The sequence below is a fragment of the Vulpes lagopus genome, chromosome 5, assembly GCF_018345385.1.
Source record: "Vulpes lagopus strain Blue_001 chromosome 5, ASM1834538v1, whole genome shotgun sequence".
In the NCBI taxonomy this organism is placed as follows: domain Eukaryota; kingdom Metazoa; phylum Chordata; class Mammalia; order Carnivora; family Canidae; genus Vulpes; species Vulpes lagopus.
In genome coordinates this window covers 31590342-31617661 of record NC_054828.1, presented here as the reverse complement: position 1 = coordinate 31617661, position 27320 = coordinate 31590342, and the positions used below count along the sequence as shown (strand labels likewise).

General features: G+C 47.3%; 1 protein-coding gene across 8 annotated transcripts in view; it reads left to right on the top strand.

The window, feature by feature from the left end:
* Positions 1–27320, top strand: part of SRBD1 (S1 RNA binding domain 1) — a 320333-nt gene that overhangs the window by 224731 nt on the left and 68282 nt on the right. Inside the window, exon 25 of one of the 8 annotated variants that reach the window (XR_005987875.1) lies at positions 13673–13753. The exons of 6 other annotated variants lie outside the window; for them this stretch is intronic. The gene's annotated coding sequence lies outside the window, so the exon portion shown is untranslated. Of the gene's footprint in view, positions 1–2860; positions 3073–13672; positions 13754–27320 lie in introns of those variants that run through there. One more of the 8 variants, XR_005987876.1, reaches the window with a different exon arrangement.

Here is a 27320-nt window from a genome sequence, read left to right as displayed (position 1 = left end):
ATTATGGAGTCAAGCTCTGTCCTTAGACCTTAGCCCCTGTGCCCAAAGGGCTGGTGATCCTGCCAAGGGGCAGACAGAGATCCCAACAGTGCCAAGTAGAAGATGACACCAAGGCTATTATTCTTGGCCATAGGGCTGGGCCAGGACCTGGATGTTGAGAGGCAGTGGCACTTCAGTAGCTAATAAACCCAGCCTGGTGCTACAGGGAGCTTGGCTCCAGATCATTTTATTTCCTACCTCACAAGCACAAAATCCCAATTTAAAACAAATGCTCAGTTTACCAAACAGAAAAGGAAAACAGTAGATGATAAGAAAACAAAACAAAAAGGAGCATGCTCTGAGCCATCTTTGTTTTATTATCATCATATTTTGTCTTCCAAATGAAGCATCTTTACATGCAAATCCATTTTTGTATATTTTGACTGATTGCTGGCAAGATAGACATAAATATTTCTGGAAATGGACATGGCATAAACATATCATTAGCAGGGCTGCAACTTTGTGTGTATGTGTGGTTTGAAAAGATGTTTATGGCGAGTTCAGTCAACAGACCCTCCTCAACTCTCTCTGATCAAGAGTCTTTAAGGCTTGAGAGCATCAGGCCTGGAGAGGATAGACTGGAAAAGTTCTGGGAGCTTGACGAACATTCCAGATTTTAAGCATTAATTAAGTTAGAAACCCACCATCTGCACACTTGCTCGTAACCCTTCTGATTATCTTTCTTAATTTTTAAATGTATGAAGCATGTTTAGTTGTCTCCCATGACACTGATGCTGCTTTAGAAATTCCAGCTGTTGCATAGCTTTTCCTAACGACATTACTGGGCAACTCAGCAGCCACTGTGAGGCGGGGAGTGGGGGACGGGGGTGGGGGGTAACCTCAAACTCCAGCAGAGCCCAGGCCTGTAAAATACATGTAAAAAGGAGACTGCAACTTTTTCTTTTCCTTTTTAAAAATCAGACCTAGTCACAGCAAGGCCCTGCTCCAACACAGGAGGATTGAGCGTAAAGATGTGAGCAGCCGGGCTAAGATGGCAGCGTTTTCACGTCTGGGATATATTGCTTTGTCTAACAAGGCGCCCCAGCAGGCTTCCAATTGTGGTCTCTCTGCAGACCCTCCCAGCTGCACAGCCTGATTGACAGGCTGTGGGCAGATGCAGTGCCAGACTCTAATAAAGAGAGGGCCTTGGGAAAATATAAGGCAATTATTGATGGGCAGCAATCCACTAATCAGACAATTTCAAAATTAATCCCATATTCCCTTACTGTATTAGCTTTCTTTCTTGTTTGTATTTATATAGCAAATTCATGACTTCGGTGAAAATTCTTCCCTCCAGCCCAATTATATCTCTCCGAGGGCATTAAATTAAAAAACAAGAGATATTGAAAGTGGCTTGCAATTAGTTTCTTTAGTTAAGGTGCTGCATGCACTTAGTGACAGTGGGGTTCATAACAGGATGTTTTATAATAAAAGTAAATACTCCGATTTTCTTCCTTGTCTTGACAGGGTGAGGGCTGGTAAGAATAATGTGCCCGGCATTACTCTAGCCAGTGATAATGGGTTAAATAATTGTGATTTGATTTTGGAGTTGATTAGATTTGCATAAAATCCTACTCAGATGTCTTGACAGGCTCCAAACATCTCAGGCTATGCTGGCCCTCCTTTGCCGTGGTCCATCCTGGTGGCCTCCTCTGACTTTCCTGTGCCTCATTAAGCATGTGGATTTTCTACAATAAAGTCATTCAGAGAAAAGCCGACCAGTTTCTATTACAGGCCGACCAGTTTCTATTACAGGCTTCTCATGCAGGATTACCTTCCAAGTAGTGATATGAGACTTTTAAATATACATAAAGAAGTCAGTCTCTCTGTTACTATTTCCACCCTTATTTCATCTCCCTTCTCCACTTCACTCTCCCCCCGCCACCCTTTTTGACCTGAAACATATGGAATTCTCTTTTTGTTCTCTATAAAAATTGCTTCTGCAGAGTGCTTCCTGTTTGCATACCTTTACCACCTAAACTGAGGAGAATTGAATATTAGGACAATTCAGAGGACTTAACAGGGCCAAAGCCTCCTGCTGGGGGTCCGAAGGCCATAGCTGACCAGGCCTGCCTGTTCTCCACTTTCTCTCTCCCACACCCACACAGGCTCAGCTGTGTCACAGTCTGCTCTGTGCATCCCATCCTTCTGAGGGAGGAATTGAAGCAGCTCGGGTGCAACAGCCTCGAGTACCATTTGACTCAAGTACTCGAAGTACCATTCTGATCCAGGCCTCAGGTCCAGCAGCTGATCTTTGTTGCTAGTTGGGAAATCCTCAGCATTCATGCCATTACTCTTCCCGCTGATGCCTGGAGTAGCATTGGTAATCAAGTCACAACAGTCTTAGAATCTTAGAATCCAGATGAATCAGGGTTGGGGCAGCCAGTCAGCTAGGTCAAAAAGTAAAGGCTGAATGTGAAGCTGACAAGTGTGAGGAGATCTTTCTATTCCAGATCGTTGGGGTTGGGGGTGAGAGAAAGCCAGAAAGGGAAAAGCGTGCAGAGGGAATCCTGAGAAACCCAGCCTGCCTAGAGCAAGAAGGGCAGAGATGAGGCCACACATGCAGAAAGGAACCAGAATCTTGTTCAACACAGTGCTCTTGGAATGTGTTGTCAGTCACAGCTGGCGTGTAGCGTGGCCCAAACCAAGCCCCTCACCCAGTCCCAGATCTGGGACTTAGTTCTCTGTCCTTGTACTATACTTGTCCTTGTATTGATGGCCTTCACAGAACAATAGTCTCCTTAAGACTAGGGATCTGAGCCTGAAGCTTGGCCATTCACTGTACAGCTTCTCTAGTACTGACTCCCTGCTTGGTTTTTAGGGTGTCACTGTTCTTGGATGTCTGTCTCTGGACCTAGGAGGACATCTCCCTTGAGCCCCTCTCCATTGGACTGACTCCTTGATGGCTGCTATGGTTTGGTTCCATGCCCACTAGATGTCACATTCTGCTATTATACTTGACTTCCTCCCAGACCCTGTAAGAGCCTACTTGATGGGTCTAGTCCCAGGTCTCCATATCTGTCATCCATGCATGCCCATGCTACAGGATGTAACAATTGGGGAATGAGACGGAGATCATGCCTATACGAAAGTTTTTGATGCAGTGCTAAGCCGTGGAAGGGAAGTTCAGATGTATCTCAGAGGAAATGCAAAATATAAATGTTTCCTTCTCTAAAAAGTGAATTATGAGGGAAAAAAAGAGTAAAATGACTAGGATGGTTTAGAGCTTCAAATCAGTGTCATGTAAGAATTATGAAAAAGAGAAGACTCATTGAGTGAGTTAAAGTATTGAAGGTCTGTTATGAGTAAGGTGTTTCTGAGTGGCCTGAAGGAGTGGAATGAGGTCAATGGAGTTCGACAAGAAGTCAGATTTTGACTTTATCTAAGGAAATAGTTTATAAAAGCCAGATATTTCTAAAGATAGAGAGGGTTGCCCAATATTAAGTGACAGCCCTGTAATTCTGGCTCTGTTACCCTGTCCAGAGGCTGGACAACAGTTTGATAAGGATGCTACATCAGAACCTCAGTTTCACATGTATCAATGACTTCAGGGTCACTTTCAGCCAAAGAAGCAGTGCTTTGTTGTGACCACAGAAAAAGTGATAAGGCCACTACCTTTACATCTATTGAATCTGACCAGTCTGAAGAGGGTCAGCTTCTACCTTGGTGAGGTCCCGGGGGGGTCAAATAAAGAAGAAAGCATTGGGATTTCATGACTTTTCCCAAACATCTCATGTTTTCGTTCAAAAGTTTTATATTTCATTAGTTCCATTCCTCATGAAACAGTCTTCAACTTGGTTGTTAAAACCCTACTTGGCCACCCATAGAAACTACACCTGAGGCCCATGAGCAGGTGTTTTTCCTTTTAATAGCTTTTCCGTATGGACCATGTATACCTTAGAGACTACTATGAAGTCTCCATCAGGTCCCTACTCAAGAAGTTCCAGTGGCTCCCTTCTGCCTGCTGGTGTGGCCTCCCTGCTTTGCCTGGTGCCCATAGCCTTTTAAATCTGGCTCCTGTCTGCTCTCCCAGCCTCATCCCTGCCCTTTTTGCTCTAGGCAGCCTGGGCTCTTCAGGACTCCCTCCACATCCTCTGGATGTTCTCTGTTCTATCCCTTCGTTTCTCCTCCCTCCCTTTCTCCCACTCCCTATCCCAACAATCTAGAAGAGAAAGCCCTCCTCACTCTTCTCAGCTTCTTCATACCTGTCCTTTCTTCTTGACCCACACTGCATGGATGCTCCCGACCCCTGATTCATCTCTGTATGTGAAAGCCTCAGAACTACGCAAGAAGCCTTCTTACAAACAGAGTAGAAATTATATAGGGTAGGAAGGAGACAGAAGCAACTGAAAACAGGAACCTCCTTACTGCCTTTTGCTGGTTTGAGGTGCTTAATCAATGTCAAAAGCAGTGCGACATCTTGGGGAGCACCCAGCAGCTGGATAAGTGACTCATGCTTTGGGCAAAACCCTTCCCCGGGTGGAATGGGAATCAGGCGAGGCTGTGTCTCTGACCTGCAGGATTGCACCGTGGGGGGCCCATAACTGACAAGTGTCAGGAAGGCTACCCATGTAGGTGAGGCGGAAGGCTGAAGTCACAGGTAGTCAGGACTCTTGTTCAGAAGTAGCTCACTGTTGTGAAGATCTGAAAGCACTGTTGGTCAAATTGTGGATTGTGGGGACGGAGCACAGGGGGTGTTGGAATTGGAAGTCCCGTGTTCCACTTACTAACTTGGCAATCTTTGCCAAGTTGTTTCACGTTTCTGAATGTCAGTTTCCACATCTGTATAATGGTGATGATGATACCCGTCTTCATGGCTGGTGTAAGGGATCAAATTGGAAGGTGATTTGCAAATTAAAGTGTTAGAAAAAGTTTCATAATATAGAGGCTTCACCCTGGAAAGTCATTGGTTGGTTCTGGTCCCAGAAAAAAAGATGATGGAGGAGGCTGTCTGCGGGGCATGTGCATATGGCATGTGGAGCAATGAGAATGAGTACTGGGCATGGGGGGCCTAATACAATATTTTGTTTGTTCTTTCATTTGTTTATTGAGATACAGTTGACATAATCTAAAATTCACTACTTTAAAGTGTACAATTCAGTGTTCTTTAGTATGTTCATTATGATGTATAACCATCACCACCAATAAGAAATCCAAACCATTAGCAGTCTCTCTATACCTCATAGGTATATGTAGGGAAGTGAGTAATCAGAGCTACCCTAATCTGCTTTTATCTCTGTAGCAGTCCCTATTCTGAATATTTCATATAAATGGAATTATATACTATATGGCTTTTTGTGTTTGGCTTATTTCACTTACCACAATGTTTTTAACCTTCCTCTGTGTTGTAGCATGTATTAAATCTCATTCCTTCTTATGGCTGAATAATATTCCATTTGATGGGTTTGCCTCGTTCAGTTTTTCCATTCATTAGGTGGCTGGTTTCCACTTTTTGGTTATTAGGAATAAGGCTGCTATGAGCACTGATAGACAAGTGTCTATGTGAGTCCCTGCTTTCAGTTTTTTGGGGCAGATACCTAGGAGTGGAATTGCTGGATCATATGCTAGCTCTACGTTCAACTTTTTGAAGAACTGCCAAACTGTTTTCCACAGAGGCTATACCATTGAACATATACTCCAGTGGTCTACGAGCATTCTGATTTCTCTACATCTTTGCCAACACTTATTTTTCTATTAAAAATTAAAAAGTTATGACTGTCCTAATGGGTATGAAGTGACATTTCACTGTGGTTTTGATTTTCATTTCCCTATTGAGGGAGCCTAATACATTCTTAACAGAGTCTTGTCAATGAAATGAGATAGTTTAGGAGTAGTCCAGGTGACTTTCCTATAGAAGTAGCAGCTCTGAGATTTAGTTGTCACCTCCCCCTTTACTGCCACCATCTCTGTTCCTAGAAACCAATGCTAAAGGGCTTCTATGCGCCAAAGACCGTGCTTTAGGCTTTAAGGGTAATAGCCCTATAAATCAGGTATTCCTATTGTCCCATTTTATAGCCATGGAAACTGAGGCTTAGTGATGTTGAACAACTTGGTCAGGGTCATACAGCTAAGTGGTATTTAATTCCAGGTCTGTGAGACTCCAAAGCCAAGATCTTAACCATCATGCCATAGAGATTCCTGCTAGAGAAGAAAGCCATCACACACCATCGGACATTTCAAAATTCAACAAATGCTCCCTGAGTGCCCACTGTGTGCCAAAATCTGTGCTGGGCTCTATGGCCATGAGGGAAACTGCTCTGTGGAACAGCCCATATAGTCTGGAGAGTTCTGAGTTTGCCAGTGATTTCTGTAGAGTGGAGAAATGAGTTTTATAATTTTTATTTGATTTAGCCCTCAAGTTGTTAACACCTCCAGTGCAGGGACTGGGGAAAGGGTTGTCTATAAATATTAGCTCCCAAAGTAAAAATGACTCTTTCATCTCAGCAGACCTAATTAAGCTGTTGATTAGAGAAGGATCAACACCTCCGTCTGTAACAAAAGACACTGTCTGCCAGTGGGAGGCTCTGTCAGGGCAATTTCTCGTGCAATTTAGAACATTTGGGAGGACAGAACCCAGACAGCCTAGGGTGTCAAAACGGACAGGTCTTACTTCACATAGCACGCACACACACACACACACACACACACACACACTGCCCCAGAGACACTGGAACCCTGCAGCCCCACCACCTGGGAGGCATTTAACATCAATCTAAGAGAAATAGAGGCTTCAAGCAATAGACACATTTACTGACGGAATCAAGTACATTTTATAGGGGCACAAATGGAGCCTGGCAGTTCTGGAATAGCTGCATATGTTTGGAGGACTCCAGCTAGCATGGGAGATGAGCTGCAGACCAGGCTCTGATTTTCCTGATGGGATGTCCAGAGAACAGCCAGGGACTGTTCTCCCTCCCCATCCCCCAGGCACACTGGCTGCCTCCATGGGGACATGCAGATGTGGCAACCCTTCCATGGGGATAGTTGTTTGGTTTGCCCCAGGGATCTCCAAGGGAGATACTGACTTCCCTTCAGTCTCTATTGCAAAGAATAGGCTTTTTCTCTGGGGACCCTGAGAGTCTACCTATATGTAATAGACAAGAATGAGGGGATCCCTGGATGGCTCAGCGGTTTAGCACCTGCCTTCAGCCCAGGGTGTGATCCTGGAGTCCCAGGATTGAGTCCCACATCGGGATCCCTGCATGGAGCCTGCTTCTCCTTCTGTCTGTGTCTCTGCCTCTCTCTCTCTCTCTCTCTCTCTCTCTCTCTCTCTCCCCCCCCCCGTCTCTCATGAATAAATAAATAAAATCTTTAAAAAAAAAAAAAAGAAGAAGAAGAAGAATGAGAAGCATCTTCTTGCAGGAAAGTCTGTTTCCCCAAGAATAATTTGCCCGAAAAAAAAAAAAAAAAAAAAAAAAAAAAAAAAAAAAAAGAATAATTTGCCCGGTCAGCTAGCAGCAAGGCTTTACCAGTCTCCAACCTGTCCCCACCCCAATACCATTCACAGCAACTGCATCAGAGTAAGGAAGTCAGAGCTTCACTGAATGGGCTTCCCTGGGTTCAACAGTGAATGACAGTTGGTCACCCACGACAGCAGCAGTAGCATGTACACATAAGGGAGAGAGGGGGCAACTTGCTCTGTGGCAAATAGAGAAGGTCTAAACTCACAGTAAGAATGGTTGACATTTACTTACTACACTCACTTACTACATGCCAGGCACTGTTCTGAGCACTTTACATATATTAATTCATTTACTTCCCATAGTGATGTTATAAGGTAGGTATTACAAATCTCAGCTTACAGATGAACAGACTGAAGTACAGAAAGATTAAGGAAGCAGAGCCTGTGTCCCTAACCACTGTGCTATGCTGTCTGTGACTGAAAGCACTAGTCTGGGCTTTTTCCAGCAGGGTAAGTGGCTCCTGTGAATCAGATTCCCTTTATCTAGTTATCTGTATACTTAGGAGGATTGGAGTATGGGGAACTTCTCATAAAGAAAAGGGAAGAAAGGAAAGGGTGTGTTATTCCATCCATTCAATATTTTTTTTATTAAACAGCTATGTGTCAGTTATACTCTCCAAGCTAATGGAGCAAATCAAACCAACCTTTGTTTAAAAGAAAAAGTTTTATTAATCATTGCATATTGTGATCAGCCCCCTAGAGGTAGCAAAGGCAACCACGAGAGAGAAAGACCAGGCTGGAAGGAGAAAATGATAGAGAGAGCATCATGGCAGGTCTCTCTTGGTGACATGAAAGCAGAGACTAGTTAGTCATGTGAGGAGCAGTGGGAAGGGCATTCCAGGGCAGATGGGAAATTGTAGGCTCTGAGGGAGCAAAAGGCTTGGTGGATCGAATAGCCAGAGTGGCCAGAGGGCTGTGAGCCAGGGAAGGGTTGCATGGGGAGGCCAGAGAGCCAGGGCAGGGACTGGCTCATGTGAGAGGGAAGACTCAGGCTGGGGTTCTGAGAGCAGTAAAATCTACTGATGGGTTGGAATGAGGAGGGTGACACTGAAGGACTGTGGCATCTGTGAAAAGAATGGAATGGAAGGGGCAGAGGCTGCCACAACAGTGGAACTGAGGGGCCCCAGGGTCTAAAGAAGAAGAGAAGGCCTGGGGGCAGCAAGGAGAGGCAGCCATAGGAGCCAAGAGCCACCGAAGATGGGGCAGCCACTGCCAAGGTGGTGTTTCCTCAAAAACAATGACATCTCTGGGGGTGGTTGCCAAGGTGAGCAACTAGCACAAGTCCTGCAGTTACCAGCAACAGCAAGCACCTTTGAGACAGGTACAAAAAAGCAAGGTTTTTTGCAAGGTTTTTTCTCAGAGAGCAAAATGCAGGAAAAGTCTGGAGGCTTATGCCCAGCTCTTCTGGTTTCTCAGGATACCAGAGGGGAAAAGGGTTGTGACCCCTGTGGGAGAAGAGGACATGGAAATCAGCCGGGAGACGGGAAGGGCCAGGAAGCACCAGCCACTCACAGACACCCCAAGTACTGACTGTGCCCCAAGCTCTTGGGAAGAAGGGGAGGCCTTGTAGGTGAGCCTAGAGGGCTTGCAGGAAGCTCTATCGGTGGAGGACGGAGCAAAAGCTTTCCAGACCAGGCCCTGCAGAAGAGAAGGCTGCCTTCTGGAGCCCCGGAGACGGTTCCCTGTGGCTGCAGCCCGGGCAGGGCAGGAGGAGGTGAGGTGGGAACCAAGCTGTCAGGGGCAGGAGCAGTGAGCCACCCCACCCGCCACGAATGAGTCATCACTGGGGAGGGTGTCTCTGCCCGGCCTGTTGGTGTGTTGCCCGTGTACCCGCCCCTTGCCCACATGCCCAGGGCAGAGATCTGTGTGGCCCACCCCCCACAGCCTGCCCAGCGGCCACCTCAGACACTGTGCATTCAGGAAGAGAAGCAGTCACGTCGGATCTAAATGTTAATAAAAACGAAATCCCTGAGCAGTCACTGAAATTAGCCCGGGTATGATTGAAATGCCAAGGCAGGTCTTGTTATTTTTATGAAGCCGTGAATAATATAAGTATCCAATTGATAAAATGTTATTAAAGCTGACAGCCCTTAAGTGATCTAAGTGGTAAATATTGAAATGAGGTCTCTGCCACACTGTACCCAGGGGCCCGCGGCAGTAATAAGCATTGAACAATGATTCCACTGGCTCTGGGGAGCCGCAGAGCTTCGGGGGAGCAAAAGCGTTCTTCCTAAATAATTAAACCGGGATTCCTGGGATGGATCGCAGATCCTTGTAGTGGTTTGTTAACGTCCAAAGGAGCTGGCCTCAGGCAAAGCCTCTGTTGGGCCATCCTTCCCCCAGCAAGGGTAGGAGGGAACAGGGAAGGGCTGGTTCAGCTCCCCCCCTCCTCCATGGCCCCTTGAGGAGCCTGCACTGAGCAAGCAGCGTATTTCAGACTTTATTTATAATATAAACAGACTGGTGCAGCCTGAGGGCAGCTGATAGTTGATGAGCAGTGGGGCTGCCACGTGGGTTAGAGATTTTATTAGCACTGCCTAGAAACACACACACACACACACACACACAAACACACACGCACTATGGAGAGAAATTTAATATGTGGTGCCTTCCTGATAATCAGATCATTAAAGATGTGGCAGGGAGCATATTTCTTTTCCTGTTCTCCAAAGAAGGATCTCTAAGAGCTGTTACCTATTCCACCATCAGCTTAAAGGCCAGCTGTGCTGGGGAAGCAGGCCTCCCTGCCTCTGGCCAGGTGAGGAGTGAGTCTATTCTCAGCCCCTTGTAGGGCTTTGGGAGTAGGACATTTCTTTGGTGGTCATTGGGGTCCGCAGTGCCATCCATCTGACCCCAACTCCCTGCCAGGTGCTGGTAGGTCTCTGGAGGTGGAAATGGGCAGGGAGGCATGGCTGCAGACCTGTGGAGCTGGCCTGAGCCTCTTCCTCTCTGGAGTTACTATCAAAAGAGTGTGACAGCTGAAGAGATAGATGTCAGGGGGCTTGCCTATTTGCTCCATGCAGGGGCAGAGGTGGGGGAAGGTTCTCTGGAGATCAAGGAGGTTGAGAAGCTCTTACTGAAGGAGGTGTACTTTGATCTGTAGGAGACAGAGTGCAAAAGCAGGAAGATGGGACCCCTATGTGATCCCTCCAGTGACAGAAGGGCTAGCAGAGGTGACTGAGTGGCAGACTTTGGTCCCAACCAGGATGTGCCAAGCACTTGCCAGGGTCTGTCTGGAAACGCAGTAGGAGGGAAGTGGTGGTGAGGGGTCTAGAGAAAAGCATGAACACCTCTGGTCCCAGGAGCCCTGCCAGTCCTTGCAAGTCTAGGCCTTCATACCGAATCTGGGGCCCTTAGACTGAAAAATGTGCCCACCTGGCCTAGGTTTGTAGTCTCTGGAGCAGCTCCAGGCTGCCCTCTCTTTCACACCCCCCTGAAGCTACAGTGAGGGCACTTGAGCCCATTTCATTCCCTAAAGTCCTCCAGGCTCCGAGGGGAGCAGTCAGCAGAAGCCCTAATGGTACAATTAATGGGGTGGGCTGTCCCAGTAGCCTGTGGGCTGACTGCTTTCTGCGAGGCCCTGGAGGCTCCATAGTTGTGGCCTCTCTTGCGCAGCTCATAGCACAGGCTCTGCTCTGTGCTCTGTCTGCCCCCTTTTCTGTTCTCAGTGTGCTGCTACAGCCTCCATTTCCAACTTCCACAAAGAGAAATTGCTCCTTCCCTGCCTTCTGGCCCTCCAAATCCAGGCAATAAAATAACATAATATGTATTAATCAGAAAGGACACCTCTGTACATTGGTCCAGGTTTTTAATACCCATCCTCACATTTAGCTTTGCTACAACCCTGCGAATCGTAGGGCAGGTTTCCCCATGCTGCAGTTGGACAAACTGAGGTTACAGCAATAAATGTGAACTTAGCTTAGCATGCCAGAGCCTCTTGGTGCCAAAATATTCTTTCTCCCATGACTCACTGATGGATGCTGCTGCTGGGGCAGCAGAGAGGTCTTGATGGATAGGCAGCCAATCCCAGAAAACAAGCCCTTCTCTGGGAGAGATGAGCCTTCTCGTGTGGAAAAGCTAATAGAATGGGTCTGGCCTTACCAGCCATTTTGAAAGGGAAGTTTATGGGATGTTTTTTAGGAATAGATGCAAGAGCTCTTGGGAGTGGACAGTGGTTTTGAGCCAAGCTTAGGAAGAGGGAACAGTGGGCAAGTGCATTAAAAAATATTTAAGCTTCCAAAAGCTTCAAGCAGCCCACTGGTGTGTCTGGGCGCCTCTTTGGGCCTCTGTAAACAGCAAATCGATTGAGCGTCAGGCTTGTTTTCATAGCGGTCCTACACACTGGGAGTATCAGATGAAGCAAACCTTTTATTTAGTTCCTGACAGGTAATTAAATTTGCCTCTGCATTGGTTTGCGATCCAGCCAAGGAGCCAGGAGTAGCATTCTGAATGGCTATAGCTATTTGCTGGAATATTACAACTTAATTTTGCCTCTCAAGTTGCAAGCAGAGATCTTGATTCAGTGGAAAGTTTGACTCAGCCTTGGGGCTCCAGGTAGGAGATTTCATTTTTTCCAACAGGAGTTTGCTCTCTGTCTCAAACATGTGAAAGCCCCACTTCCATATTTTTTTCCAGAGTGACATACTGTGGGAGCAAACAGTTACATAGTAAAGAAAAACAACAATTGGCAATAGCAAGAGAAGGGATCCACTACCTTCCCAAAGACCTGTTTCTCTGGGAACCAGGGATTATTTCAGTGACAGAAAGAAGTTCAGAACTCCATGATCATTGCAAATGCCCGAAAGAGTTCCCATGGATCTTTGAGAGCTTTGGTAAAGTACTTGTTGAATTGGGACCAGCAGGAGGAAGGTGGCAGACTCAGTTTCCCCAGGCCTGCAGGGATGTGGTTGCTTCCCTGTGTACCACGCTGGGCTAAAGAGGATGATAGCTGCAGCTCCCCTCTGGTGTTGAGGGCCAATCTTGCTCCTTGTTCTAGAAATGAGTGAAAGAGAAGTTACAGCTCCTCATCCTGAGTTTCCCTGAGTATTCCTTTTCTGAGCTCTACTGGGCAGGCTCCGGGAGCTTTTCATGATTTTCCTCTTCCTGATGATCTGCAGTTTCACTATGATGTGTGTCACGGTGTTTTTCTTTGTCCTGGTCTATACTCAGGGCCATCGTTCCATCTGTGAAGCTATCTCTCTTCAATTTTGGAAAATCCCCATCATCGTCTCTTGGAATGTTTTTTCCTCTTATAACTCTCATTCTTTTTTTATGGAGCTTCTACTAAATATATGTTTGAGCCTCTCAAGATATCCTCAAGGTCTTGTAAACTTCACATATCTAAATAAAGTTTCTTTTTCTGTCTATGCTGCATTCTGAGCAAATACCTTGGTGCTATCTTACAATTTATCACTTTTCTCTCAAACCGTATCCCATGTAGAACTTATTCTATTAATTATTTAAATTTCATCAGTGATATTTTTATTTCCAAGATTTTAGTTTTATATCTCTTGATCTATTTCTTCCTTTTTTGTAATTTAAAAAACCTAATTGCTATTTCTTCTTTTACCCCTCTTACCTCCTTTACCTGAGCATGTATATCCTAAATTTGTTTTCAGACCTCTGTTATTTTCATTTCATTTGGATAAATTTGTTTACTGATGGTTGATTATTTAGGCTATTTTTTGGAGGGTTTGGAACTTTGTTTGCAAGCTCATTTGGAAAGGAGTTTTGTTATATGTCTCTGTCTTTGCATGTACCTGTCTGTTTAACAGGTTGGTTTGTTGGTGTTTTGGGAGGGGGGGGGTTGTTTGTTTGGGGGGGAGATTTGGGTTTTTTTCCCCAGCAGTGTCCCAGGAATCTTGTCTAGGCCCAGACCTGTTGTTTGTGGCTTGGGTCTCCTGTCCTGAGCCAGTGGGCAGCTGGGCCCAGACCCTGGCTGCAAGGCTACACTATTTCAGCCTTCCCCTCCAATAAAACAGGGCCTTAAGCAGAACTGAGAATTATTTCCCACCTCATTTCATGGGTAGGAAAGCCCCATCCCAACTCCTGGTTTCAGACCCTGACTCTGGATCTAACTATTTTGCCTCTGTGGGGCACCTTTAGGCCCCTCTCTCCTACAAGAGTTGAATTGTCACCTGTTTACTCTCTTGTTTTTCTGTGTTACCTCAGGTCCTCAGAGGGGCTTACCTGGTTTTGAGAAATCAGAACTATGTCTTTGTATCTTTCTCATCTCACATTTTATCTCATGCTGCTATGATTTGGAGTGCAGGAAGGCCTCCAAACATGAGTTAATGAACACTGCATTGATGGGAAGTTCTGAGGCATGGTCTTGAGCCTTTGCAAGGAGATACAGAGGGAAGGAGGCCTTGTGTCCCTGTCCCTCCAGGAGCTTCTGGGACACAGTATTTGCCAAGAAGATCTGGAACATGTCAGCAAGTACTCAAAGGATGTAAGAGAGGAAGATACATGGCTAAAACATGGAAGCAGAATCATAGAAACCTCAGCATTAAAAGGGACATTAACAAATCTTCACATCAAGGGGCATCTAGATGGCTCAGTTGGTTAAGCATCCAACTTTTGATTTTAACTCAGGTCATGATCTCGGGGTCGTGGGATCAAGCCTCACATTGGGCTCTGCACTCAGCGGGAAATCTGCTTGAAATTCTCTCTCCCTCTGCCCCATCCCCCATTTGCTCTCTCTATCTCTCTCTCTCTCTCAAATAAATAAATAGAATCTAAAAAGAAATTGTGAGGTACCTGGGTGGCTCAGGTCGTGATCTCAGAGTCCTGGGATTGAGCCCCACGTTGGGCTCCATGCTCAGCAGGGAGTCTGCATCTCCCTCTGCCTCTCTCTCTCTCTCTCAAATAAGTAAATAAATAAAATATTTTAAAAACTCATCTTTACATCTTACCTCTGCTCCCCTACAGCATTATTCTAGCTCTAACATTGCAGCAAGAGAGTATCCACGTTACATTCAAATACCTCTGGTGATGAGGAGCCATTGCCCAGCAAGACAGCTTTTTGTATCTCTGCATAGCTGCGTTCTTCCCTTTCCAACCTAAAATCTGTCACCCGTTAGCTTCTTCCCAATGGGGTTCATCTCTCCCCTGAGAACCATACAGAAAAGTTCAATTGCTCTTCCATCTGGCACATGTAATGCTCAATAGTTGCTCTCTACAATTATTTCTAAACACCATTAACCCAGCGAGCTCCCTGTACATTTCTTGCCCTGTTGTTTCACAGCTCACCCCCAGGCGTGATGTGGTTTGGCAGTTTGGTTCTGCTGCCCAGAGTTTTCTGATGCTATAGTAATATCACTATTACTAGAACAGGAAAAGGGTCTACTGTAGCATGCCCTCCTGCCCACGCAATGGTGTATGCCTCTTACTCAGAGAGGGAAAGAAAGGCTCCTGAAGCCATGGGAAGAGACAGCTCAACCATTCTTTCCTCAAACCAGCCGGTGGAGGATCCTGGGTTTCAGGAAACCTTCCTTGGGAGCAGTTAGAGCCTGTAGTTCTGGGGCCAGCCAGAAACTGAGAGGCAATGGCCTGATGTTGCATATGCAAGTAATAGGGTCCCCAGAACCCCAAGTCCAGCCTCAGGGTGCTACGGTGGGTCACAGGATAGAAAGATAGCCTATCCATTATCTCTGGTCCCTACCAGGATCATTTAATATGTTCCTCTTCAAATAATAATAATGATGGAAAAGTGTTCCCAGACTTTAGACTTCCAGCTGAGTCTTTCTGGCATTTCCCAGTCCAGCACTGAAATCAGAAATGCTGTGTGAGCCTAGTCTTCTGTGGGCCTTGTGGCAAAGTCTTTTGGATCCTGAGAAAATAAACTCACCCCAGAAGTCAGCTCACTTGTGGGTAAGTGTTGAACTCCCATAGGTCTGGTCATCACCTGACCATGATAGAGGGAAAAGACCTTTTTCCTTTAGTGTTTGAAGGGTAGAAGGAAGAGAGGAAGGAGAAAAGAAAAGGAAGGAAGGAGGAAATGGCCATTTTAGAAAGCCTCAGAAATTCTTCAAGTACCGATGCCTTCTCATGGTTATAGCATGACTGGCGGTCAGGGCCAATAAAAATCTCAAAGTCAGGAGGACTGGGGGTCTCAGAGGCTACCCTGGCTTGGACAGCCACTGGGTGTGGGGACAGGGGTCTTCTGTAGCTCCTGCAGTAGTGGCGCTCCATTTGATGGTGCCAATCTGTGATTCTCCACAGGCAGAAGTGACTGATGCCGCCATTTTTTTTTCAGGGCTGAGGCGCTGGGGCTGCTTATTGCATTTACAGATTCGCGAGAGAATGCGTGTGTTTTATAAATGGAGCGAACGCCTTATGTTTCTGATTGATGGGCCATCAGTTGCACAGTTGTTGGGTAGTGATTGATTTTCCAATCCAGCTGCTCCAGCTGTGCCACAGATGCTCCTTGTCTGAAGTCAGAGGGCTGGTGTTGTAAGCCACAGAGAAGATCCTAATTGGAGTGATCCCTGAGAAATCGGCCATTGTAATGGCTAACAGCCATTAATGTGGGGCTTTGCTTGGGGTGCTAAACCACAAGCTCTCCCTTGGTAATTGCCATTCCCAGCTGGATAGGTGCCATTTTGAAACTCACAATGACATAGTGGAGGGCTGAGCTGAAATTTATTCTTGCACAGTTTGTGGAAACGAAACTACTCTTAAAATATCTTGTTTTAAAATTTAAAATTAACGCATGCTTATTTTAGAGGTCTTAAAGTATATAGAAAGATAAAGTCAGCTACATTCTCATAGTCCACAGATGACCATAGTTAATATTTTGGTGTATTTTATTTGGCTTATTTTATTCTTTTTTTTTTTTTTTTTTGGCTTATTTTATTCTGTGTGTGACACAGACACACACACACACTTTTTTTTTTTAAGTTGGGAACATACTTTAAACAGAATTCTCTATCACACTTCTCTTTATGTGATAGTTGGGAACACACATATGCCTTTAAATTATAAATAAAATTTCTGGACAAGCAAATGTGTAGGTTTTAGTGTAGCTAGAGAGAGTCCTGTTTAACAGTGACATGGGGTAGGGATGAGACCATGGCAGATACTCAGGATACCTGGTTTGCAGAACATTTTTGCCCTGGTATTGTTTATGTTAGGTGCCTAACCTATAAAAGAGTGACAGTAATACCTGCCTTCCTTATCTCAAGGGGCTGGGAAGTGCCATACTGTGCAAGCACACTGGAATCAAGGCATGTGATAAAGGGGAAAGTATTATCATTATTACTTAAGAAAGGAAAACTTTCCAAGCATATCAGTTGCATGCATGTGTAGAGTCTGGTTCATTAGAAATGACCCTATTTCATTACAGCTTGAAAGGGTTTTATATAGCATTTCTTTTAAAGCCTCTGATGGAGAACTTTTCACTGCTCCCCGTTTTTCCCCTCTGGACCACAGAGGAGGGACTTTCTGGCAGCATTCTCACCCATTCCAAACACTGACTCTACACTGTGGGCAGGGCAATGCAGTTCAAAGCTCCAAGGTTCCCTTGAGGCCTAGAGGAATGGTTGACCACACACACAGGTGATGCCTCTTGTCAAGGATGCTGCCTGGGTGGCTCAGGGTTTAAAAGACTCCTCCAGGTGGAAGTCTGGGTAAGATAGTGGAGGAGCCTCTCTAGCTACTTCCCTCTTGTGCCCAGGAGACACCTTGGGGACACTTCAATAGAGGATTTCTGTGGCCAGTGAACTCATCCAACACCCAGGCCAGGATTGGGCCCACTTCTTTTTAGCCGACCTACCTAGAACTGCTGGTGGCCTAAACTTTAGTGCATGATTTGAAAAGAGACCAAAAATATCACCTTTAGGGCTTTTTGAGTTCTTAAACTTTTTATTCCAGGAGAGGAAATGAAACTCCTAGAAGCTTCCTCTTGAGCTTCTGAGCTCTGGTCCCTGGGCCACTCCATGTAGACTTGATGTTTGCTTAATAAAATCCTCATAGCAACTAGCAGAGGGGTTCACAGCCTGGCCTGCACATTAGAATCACTTAAGGTTCCATCCCAGCCCAGTCAGATCGGAACCTCTTGGGGGTGCAGCCCAGACAGTAGTTTCAGAGTTCCTCAACTGTGCTGCCAAGGTGAAGAACCATTGATGAGAACATGGTAGCTTCAGAGAACATGGCCTAGTGCCCACATTTCCAAAATGACAAGATTGAGATGACATAACATGTTCCTTTGAAGCCACAGTTAAACAACGGTAGGTCCAGGTCTAGGACTCACATTTTTGAAGCATTCTGCTCTAAGTGTGGGCTAGTGAGTGACTGCTATCCACGTGGCAGCAACTGAAAACCAATGAACAACCCTGTTTTAGTAAACGGCTTGGTTGTCCTAAGAAGAGACTATCTTGGAGTTTTCTCTCAGCCCTGGTGCTGTGACGGAACAGGATGGTACCAGTGACCCTAGGGAGGAGTCACGACTTGGCAGAGGGCCCTAGAGGGGATATGGGGAGGAGGAGACCAGGCCCCACCTAACTGCAGGATGGGAGACTGGACAACAAAGAAGCTGGGAGTGGGAACACCTGCTCCCAGTTCCTCTCCTGCTGTGGCAGCAAGTTGTTCCCAGTCTCTTGGGGCTCCATTTTTCCCAAGTGCAATAATATGGCCTCATTTGTATACTCTTAGGTTTACAACTGTGCTTTCAGAAAACTTTCCCTCTAGTCCCCACAGTAGTGCTATGTAGAAGGTTCAGGAGACTCCATGAGAAACTTTATGGCCTTCACCCCAAGGCAAGAACATCTTAGAGCCCACTGCCACCCCCTCCCTAGTATTTTCTGGAAGTTTCCAAGGGGGACCTTGTGTAAGCCCATAAACCAGTCTGTTGGTATCATACTCCAAGCACAACTCGCTGTCCTTCCTGCCCACTTCTAGGCAAGTGGTGCTCACCCCTGAGCCCCACACCCAGGTGATGTCAGCGGCTAGGGCACTTTCTGGATAGTCCCAGGATACTGAAGCACCCTCAGACCCCCACATCAGTGCTGCTCCTGGCTGTTCCAGCCTTGAGGAGGTCTGTTTGGCCCCAAGTGCCAACCAAACTCTTTCCCAAGCTTCTTCTGACCCCCTCTAGCCACCCACTGTTAGACTTTTCTGGTTATTGCTCCCACCCACAGCCTTCTCTCTGGCCCACGCCCAACTTGACCTTTAGAGCTTCTCTGACCCAATGGAGTAAAACCTCTTTGCTGCTAAGTATGAGGGTGGGAGTGGGGGGCGGGGGGCGGCTGCCCTGGAGACAGGGTGCTGCAGCCAGGAGGGGTGTCACCATGAACAGCTATCCGCCACCAACTCTTGGTACACAGGCGAGGAACCAGAGTCCTGGAGGTAGGGAGCGACAGGGTGAGAAACGCATCCTCAGGGGTCTGAGCCCGGTTGGGTGCAGATGGTGAGAACAGCCAGGCCAGGGGCACAGTGAACGCCCAGGAAGGCAAGAGCGCTGAAGCGCGAGGGAAGCGCAGGCCGGGGCTGGCGGCTCCGGCCTGGGCGCGCAGGTGCAGCGGCACCAGGGTGGCGGGCGCAGGTGCGGGCATGAGGCAGGAGCCAGGAGGGTGCAGGCGTGGCTGCGGGAGTGGGCTCAGGTGTGGATGTCCGTGCGGTCCGGTGCGCGCGCCCAGGATGCCCACTGCATTAACAAAGGCCCCGCAGCCGGGCCGCCTCCGGGAGGCCAGCAGCCTTTGAAGCGCCCAGCCGGGATTATTTAATATAATGGAACAGTGCAACTCGACCCATCAGAGACATAAATTTCCAGGTGTTTTAAATTTGTTTTCCCGTCAGAATGGTAAATGGCGGATAGTAAAAGTCGCCACCAGGTCGAGGCTGTGGGCGCGGGGCTGGCCCAGGCAGGGTGGCGGCCCCTCTCCGGTGGGCCAGCAGCCCCCACAGCCCAGCGCCCACTGCCGAGTTCGTGGGCTCCCTGGACAGGAGTCTCTCCAGCCAGGAAAGGGAGTCGTGACATGCCTGGGCAAAGGTCCCCGGCCCTTAGTTTCCAGAGGGGGCTCGGGGCACCTAAATCTCCTGCCCACTGCAACCTCTTACCCCCCACATCTGTGCAGAGAAACCCACAGCCCCCCCACACCCCAGATTAATTAGGGTGTGAGGGCCTGGAACACCTATAACAAGGTTTCTGTTGCCCTTGCCAAGTTCAATTATGGGTGCATCTGCTTTCTGATTTTTCCAAGATGGTTTGATTTTTTTTAAAACACACACACATATGCACACACACACACACACACACACACACACCCCAAAGCTGAACTACAAAGGAACAGACTGCACAGTAGCTTTTTGCAGAAGGTAAGAGATTCCGACTGCTTTTTCCAGACTCCCACTTTTTGAGATGTGTCAGAATTCATAGGGTGGCTGCTGAGGATAGATATTGCTCTGAGTAATTCTGGAGAAATCTGACCCTTCCTCCCACTCCCCACAAGGCCCTTCACCCTTTTCCCTTCAAAGTAATAAAGAATGTCTACTTTTTATGAGGCGGGCTCCCCTGCCTGCTACCCAGAAACCTACTGTGATCCGTCACTTTGAATGGAGAAATCATTTGACATTTATTTCCCAAACAGGAAGCACTGGCTCTGAGAAGGTGGAAACCCTAGAAATTGGTTCAACATAGGAGATGAAAGTAGGGAAGACAGTTGCTCCTTACCAAAGTGATATTCATTCTGTGTTCACTTATGAGCAGGGCCTCAACAGCGATACCAGAGGGTCTGGGGAGAGGCAAATCCCTAATGGAACAGCTACAGTTGCCCTCAGCAGAGTACCCTCTGTTGGGCCAGCATTGCATGTATGCATGCGTGATTGTACACATGCACATGTGTGTGGTAGTGAAGGGGTGTGGCCGAGGAGGGGATGTAGAGCTGTGAGACACCTAAGGCCAGCTCATCCTCAAAGAATTTACACAGTAGCTACCAGCTGAAATTCATAAAGCTCTGTGTGGAAGGTGCCAATGGAACAGAACAGAGACAATCACTGGGACTGAGAAATCCAAGAGCCAGAGGTGGGACAGATCCATCCTGGCTCACTGATGGTCAGGGGAGACATCTTCTGGAGGAGCTTGACATTTGGGCGGAGGCTAGGAAAAGGCAGCAGGAGCAAATGAGCAGGAAGAAAATGCACAGAGGTGGGGGACAGTGAGAGATGACACTATAAAGATCAAATGGGGAGTGAGGGAGAGGCAGGACCCCAGGTGTCCTCAGAGAGCAGCAGACAGTCCCCTCTTTGCCATGCTGTTGTGTTTTCAGCCTGGATTCTCTTCCTGATGACATTCCCCCAAGAGCAGGAGAGTGCCGCAGTGGTCAACTTCTGGAAACAGGAAACAGTGATTAGCAAATCAATTAATTTAAGGTCCAGTGAGCCACTGGATTACAAAGAGCGGTTATTTGTTAACTGAAGACAGACCTTGGGCCCTGATGAGAGCTCTGATTCTTCAAACCGGCATACCTAAGAGGAGTGCAGGCCCTACCTATGTGTGAAATTCCAGCCTCCCAGCTCTATTGATGACAGAAATGACCGTAATAAACCTGGGAGGCCACAAGTCAAACAAATAATTGGGTTGACAAATAGGAGTATAAACAAGATCTTGATTAATGAATTTCCTAATAGTTCTCTGTTTATTGACATTAGCTCAGCTTGGTCATTAGGCCTGACATTGCCCATATATGTTGTAGGCTATAATATCTTCCATTCAAAGACTGCTTTGTAGCTTTTTTCTTGGATGTTTTATGTCTCCGAATGGTGTCTCCCTGGCCGGACCAAGGGCCCCTCCTCTGAGAATGTGCTATCTGCGTACGGAATGAAGAGGAAGGTCACAGAGCTTCCTGGAAGCAGTCAAGAGGAAAACAAGAGCATGGAGAAGAGCATCAGTGTTGGGCTGGGACGTGGATTCTAGCTCCCTTTCACTCTGACTTCTTTTGCCTTTGTGATTAGTCAGGTAACCCTGTTGTGTTCTGATTGTTCCACCTATTGAGGAAGGGAGTCAATTCCACAGGATTATCCTTCTCCTGATGTTACAGACGGTATAGAGAGCATCAGGCGAAGTAGAGGATGAGACAGGAAGCCAACATCCCATGCAAATAAGAGCTTCCCTGTGGCTGGTCTGGGGCAGGACTTGGACAGCTTCTAACACAGCCTGACCTTACTGAAATGTTTTCAGGGACCTCAACCGCTGCTTCTGCAGGCTGGAACCCAAGACAGGGTTTTTCTGGGAAGGTGCCAGTGTGCCTACAGCCACTCCCCAGTCCCCAGCCAGTGCGTGCTGGGAGCCACTGTCCTTGTCAACAGCATGGGCCCCGTGGTCCGGAGCCAACATTCCAGCCTGGGCTACAGGCTGCAGCTTTAGCAACTTGGTGAAAAGGGAAGGCAAGGAGGAGTTGAAGCTGTAAATGCCAGCTGTATTTTTATTGGTCGTCTGCAACTTCAAAGCTTTCCCTGCTTTAAAGGAGGCACAAGCAGGTATCCAGTCGGCTCCCGAGCTCCGGGCCTTGGTGCCTTATTGATTTTCAATGTGGCTTGACTCCCAGGTGGGCAGACTTCAAAATGGTCTGTATTTTTCTGCTGTCATGTTTCCATCCCTGTTAGTTTCCATCTCCGGCAAGATTGGGAATGTGTCTGAGAGCAGCTTTGCTTTCTTCAGTTCTCTCTCAATAATTTCCTTCTGGACAGGATTTCAGACAGCCAGGGTCACTGTTGCTGGGCTCGTGTCTCGCGTTGTTTGTACCGAGCTGGACCAGCTGCTGGCAAGTGCGAGGGAGAAGATGCAGTCCTTGCCCCTGAGGGCTTCACCCCTCCTGGTCCATCAGAGGGCCTCATAAGTGTGGCCCCTCTGGGAGGTGTGGCCTGTGGTAGAGGGTGGGGCCTTTGACTTCCCAGCTTAAACATATTCTTCACCCTCAAGTGTCTTTTGAGCCATCATGCGCCCAGCCAGGAGAGAACTAGAACATTCATTAAATGCCTACCATAGGCAGAGCACTGAGCTTCACTGATGTTTACTGGTAGCTTTACTTAAATTTCATGTGAATTTGATCTTGCTCTGGGAAGCAGGTTACCCTTAGCCCCTCTTTAAAAGTGAGTAGGCTGATGCTGCAGGGACTTCATGACTTCCCTAAGCTAACTTAGCAGGGTCTCACCTCTGCACTGCTTTTGATACCATACCAGGCTGGCATATGTCTGTGTGTCCATGTGTGTTGTGGGGAGAAGAAGGCAAGAAAACTGGAAGCTTGTCACCTCATCGACAGACAAACCTATTCATGTGGAATAAACAAGCAACACGAGGCTCCTATTGCTCCTATTTGTTACTAGAAAGAATTAGCAAGCATGTCTGCATCACCCACCAAGTGCCAGTGACTGGTCCAGTGTTTCATCAGTATCAACTAATCCCTATGAGGAAACTGAGGCACAGAGGGGGTGGGTAACTCTCCAAGGTAGCCCAGTTAGGACATGTCACAGTTGAGACTCAAAGCCAGAGTATGTCTTAAAGACTCGATTGAGTTTCTCTCTGCCAGAGAGGGATGCCAGCAGTGTGGATGGAGCAGTCCCTGCCACAGGGAGATTTCCTGCCTGTTCTCCCACACTTGACATTTCTAAGCCTCCAAAGAGTGGTGAGGCAGTCAGCCAGGCCTTGGTATCAACTCCCACTCCCCTGATAGACAAGGCACAGAAAAGTCAGGCGGGTGCCTAGGATCACCCAGACCACAGCCCAGCCTCCCACCTTGATGCTGAAGGAGTTTCTATAGGAGGAATGTTGGGACATTGAATAGATGTTTGGTAGAAGTGTCTTGCCTACAGACTGGAGCATACAGGTCCTTGAAAGCAGTCTCCTATACAAGTGGTTCCTCTCCATCTGCTGTGGTCACAGACTGACTTTGTGACTATAAAAGAAAGAGGCAGGGCAGCCTACAGAGAGGCTGGGTCCAGATCCAGGGGAATTCCCTGGTGCCATGGGCACAGGCCTTCTGCTCTGCAGCCTGCTGCTTCAGCCATGCAGAGGGAGAGGCCTTTGAAGTCACAGACCACCAATAAAATTGCAGCTGGCACCAGGAGCTCACAGGGCTCCAGGCGTGAGATTTTACACCACTGAGGGGCTGCGCCAGCACCAGCAGGGTTGGAATGTGCCCTGGACTTCTCCTTCCTCTGCAGGAGCTACCAGAGTGCCTCAGCCCCTGGCTACCCCATCACCCAATGAATAAAAACTGCAGCAAGGGCTGATGACCACAGAGGGGAGAAGGAAGAAGCAACTAGCTGACGAGAGCTGAGGCACAGGCAGCAAATAACCACAGTGGCAGCAGGCTGGGAGTCCAAGCCCATGGTGGGGACACAGGCAATTCTCTGCTGAGGTGGTGGGGGCCAGATGGTGAAGCCAGGGAAGGGAGAGAGCAATTAGGTTCAGAGTGGTCACAGAGCAACTTCCCAAAGGTTTAGCGTGGACAGAGGCACACAGGCTAGAATAAAGGTGCACTTTCCTTCTTCCTCTTCACATCTTTGTTCTTTCTCTTCCCTTGTCTTCCTCCTTCTCTTCTCAGTCACTTTTAAACTATTTACATCTGGCCCTGTGCTGGCAGTGGCCCCATCTGCCTCCTTAAAGAGCTCATAGTCTGAGACAGACTCGAGAATGGACTTTGGGTCAGGGCCTGGAGGAAGAAGGCAAAGGGCAAGGGAACCTGGTCAAACATCATGGCAGCCCTTGGAGCTATGTGGGGAGCAGAGTTCACCTCTGGCATCATCCTCATCCATACCCAGAGTTTTCTATTGTCCTGCCCCCTGCCTCTTGGGAAGCAGCTGTTCACTCAACCCTTTGGAGGTGTTTGGTGATGGATGGGTTAATCCTTCAAGGGGGGTAAACAGATGATGCCCCATGGATTGGGCTGAGTGGGGACAGCCATTATCTGGAAGTTGTAGCCAGAAAGAGGAGCTGAAGGGGAGACCACACACATAGGGACTGGGCAAAGGGCTAAGAAGGGAAGGAGGCTGGAGGAGAGAGGAGGATGGGTGCTTCACTGCAGCCTGCCCCCAGGCCATAAGCAGCTCTCTGGCTTGGGCACAGGTACTTACAAGAGGAAACTGATTAGTCCAAAGGACCAGAAATCTTAATGGAGATGGTGGAGTGCACAGGGGAGAGAGAGGCCTGAAGAGCAGGGAGCATTTTGGTGTCCCTGTTCCGATCACACCTCACAGGTGGCTTGCTCACTGGCCCTCCTTCTCACCCACCCCATCGCTCAGTGTTTTAGGAGGTACAAGCCTGGACCAGGGACGTGACAGCTAAGGGAATTTCAGGTAATAGGGACTGGCTTCTGCTGCCTTACAAAGCTGTTGTCACCACTGGCCTTATTTGTCTTGGAAAAGCAAACTCTTCCCTGCGGCTGGTTTAAATGTGAGAGGCCAGCACCTGTGAGGGAGGTTGGCGTGGAGAAGGGTGAGTGGACCCAGATCCCATGCACACATGCGGCTGGCACCTTGGCCACCGAGGTTGCCAAGCCTGACTGCCTTATCCTGTTTGGAGCCATAGAGGGAAGACACCATCATTCTGCAGGCACTTGGGAAATGGTGAGCTGGGGGATATTTTTCTACTTTATCCTGAATGTGGAGCGTCTGTACCCACCGCCATCAAATCAGCATTAGGCATTTCTCTGGAATCTAACAAGGAATTGAGGGACCTACCTGCTGTGCACAATTGCAGCTTAATACATGATACAGTTAATGCAGCTAAGCAAGTTCGCTTTTTGCTAATTGTTGACAAAGGCATTTGCATGTGGAGAAAAATCTCTCTCTAGGAACATTGGCTGGCATTTTAAAAATTAAGTCTATAAGAATGTACACAGGCAGGTAAGGCTTGTTTCCTTAAAGTAATCACCTAGGAGGCCAGCATTCAATGGGATACGCATGTTTTGCTTCAGACCCTGCCTTGTCGCAAAAAGAAGTTGAGGTACCAGTCAGTGAGGGTTGGGATATTGCTGAGCAACCCTTGTCCTATGTGGCAAAATATTTGCTCAAATTGCACCTTAAGAAAGGAGAATGTATGCTGCCTGAGGCTGTAGGAGAAAGAATGAGAAAGGGTCAGACTATTCTTCCATGTTGGGTTGCGTCTTGTTGCTTTTATTAAATCTTGTGAGAATGAGGCAAAATCAGGCTAGCATTAGCTGGTCTTCAATAACAGAGGGTAAGGAATGTTGCTTTGCTAAGGTGCTGCTCTGCTGCCTGCAGCCTGAAATCTAAACTGACTTGAGAATTCAGTAATTTGGAGCCTTGCTGGGTTGAAAAAGTGTGATATTGTGATTTATGATGAGAAATCATAGTTCCTGGCACAGAGCTCCTAAAACACTTGGAATTTCCTAAATGCTGAAAAAGGTAATGTGTCTTTTGTAATGTTAATGAGATGACTTTGGGAATGCCACTAGGTTACCCAAGAGGAACCAACCAAGTGATTAGAGGGTTGGATTTACAGTCTCACCACCAGGGAGGGGAGAGGGGCTGGAGGTGAATGGATTGCCAATGACCAATGATTAGATCAATCATGGCTATGTAATGGAGATCATCAAACCCCAAAAGGACAGAGTCAGGAGAGGTTCCAGGTTGGCGAACACAGGGAGACTCTGGGAGAGTAGTGTACTCAGAGGGGTTTCCGTCCTTCTCCCCGTACTTTGCTCTGTGTGTCTCTTCATCTGGCTCCTAATTCGTATTTACTATCTTTTGTAATAAACTGGTGATCCAAACAGTAAACTGGTTTCCCAACTGTAAGCCACTCTAGCAAATTAATTGAACCCAAGGAGGGATGATGGCTTCTGATTTCCAGTCAGTGGGTCAGAAACACAGGTGACAACCTGGACTTGCAGTTGGCATCTGAACTCAGGGGTGGTCTTTGTGGGACTGAGCCCTCAGCCTGTGGAATCTGGTGCTATCTCCCGGTAGAAGGTGTCAGAATTGGGTTGAATTGTAGGATATCTAAGCTGGTATCAGAGAATTCCTAGTATATGTAGAAAAACCCTGAAACACATTGGAAATGGGGATCAGAATCATTAAAAAGCCAACTGCTTCTGAGGCATCTGGGTGGCTCAATTGGTTGAGTACCTGACTCTTGATCTCAGCTTGGGTTTTGATCTCAGGGTCGTGGGTTCAGGCTCCACACTGGGCTCTGTGCTGGGCATGAAACCTACTTAAAAAAAAAAAAAAAAAAGCCAACTGCTTCTGTGCCTCAAACTGAAGAGAAGGCATGAATCTGGCAGAAGATGTTCCTCCATAGAGCAGTGGGAGCCTGGTGGTCTAAGAGGGCATAAGGGTGTTGTCTTCCCACTCAAGCGTCTGTTTCAAATGGCCTCAAGATAGTTGCCATTAAATGGAGAGCACTTGGCATCCTGTTGGCCTAAAAATGTTGTAGGCAAGAATTTTAGTAGTAGTTGCTTGCTCATGGAATGAACAGAAGCAAAAGTATTTCAAAAGCATTTGTGGAAATTATTATACCAAAGGAACCATAATCCTGTCTTTGAAAAGCTTGTTCAGTCCTTAAAATTATCCCTGGGCACCCAGTCCTGCACTAGTCTAAAGAACCCAAATAGCCTCCTGAGAGTCCATATTTCCAGTGACCAGGACAGTAGACAAGGGAGTCCCTTCTACGGAGCAGAACAGGGGTTCCATCAGTAGAATCAACTTTGGGATGATGATTTGGGAAGCAACAGCCCTATATATAAGTATATATTAAGAGTAATATGCACTTAATGCACAAAACTTGAAAAACTGAGATAAATATCTCCCCATGTCAACCTTCCTGCAAATAACCTATCATTCAATCACATTATATGATTTTGGT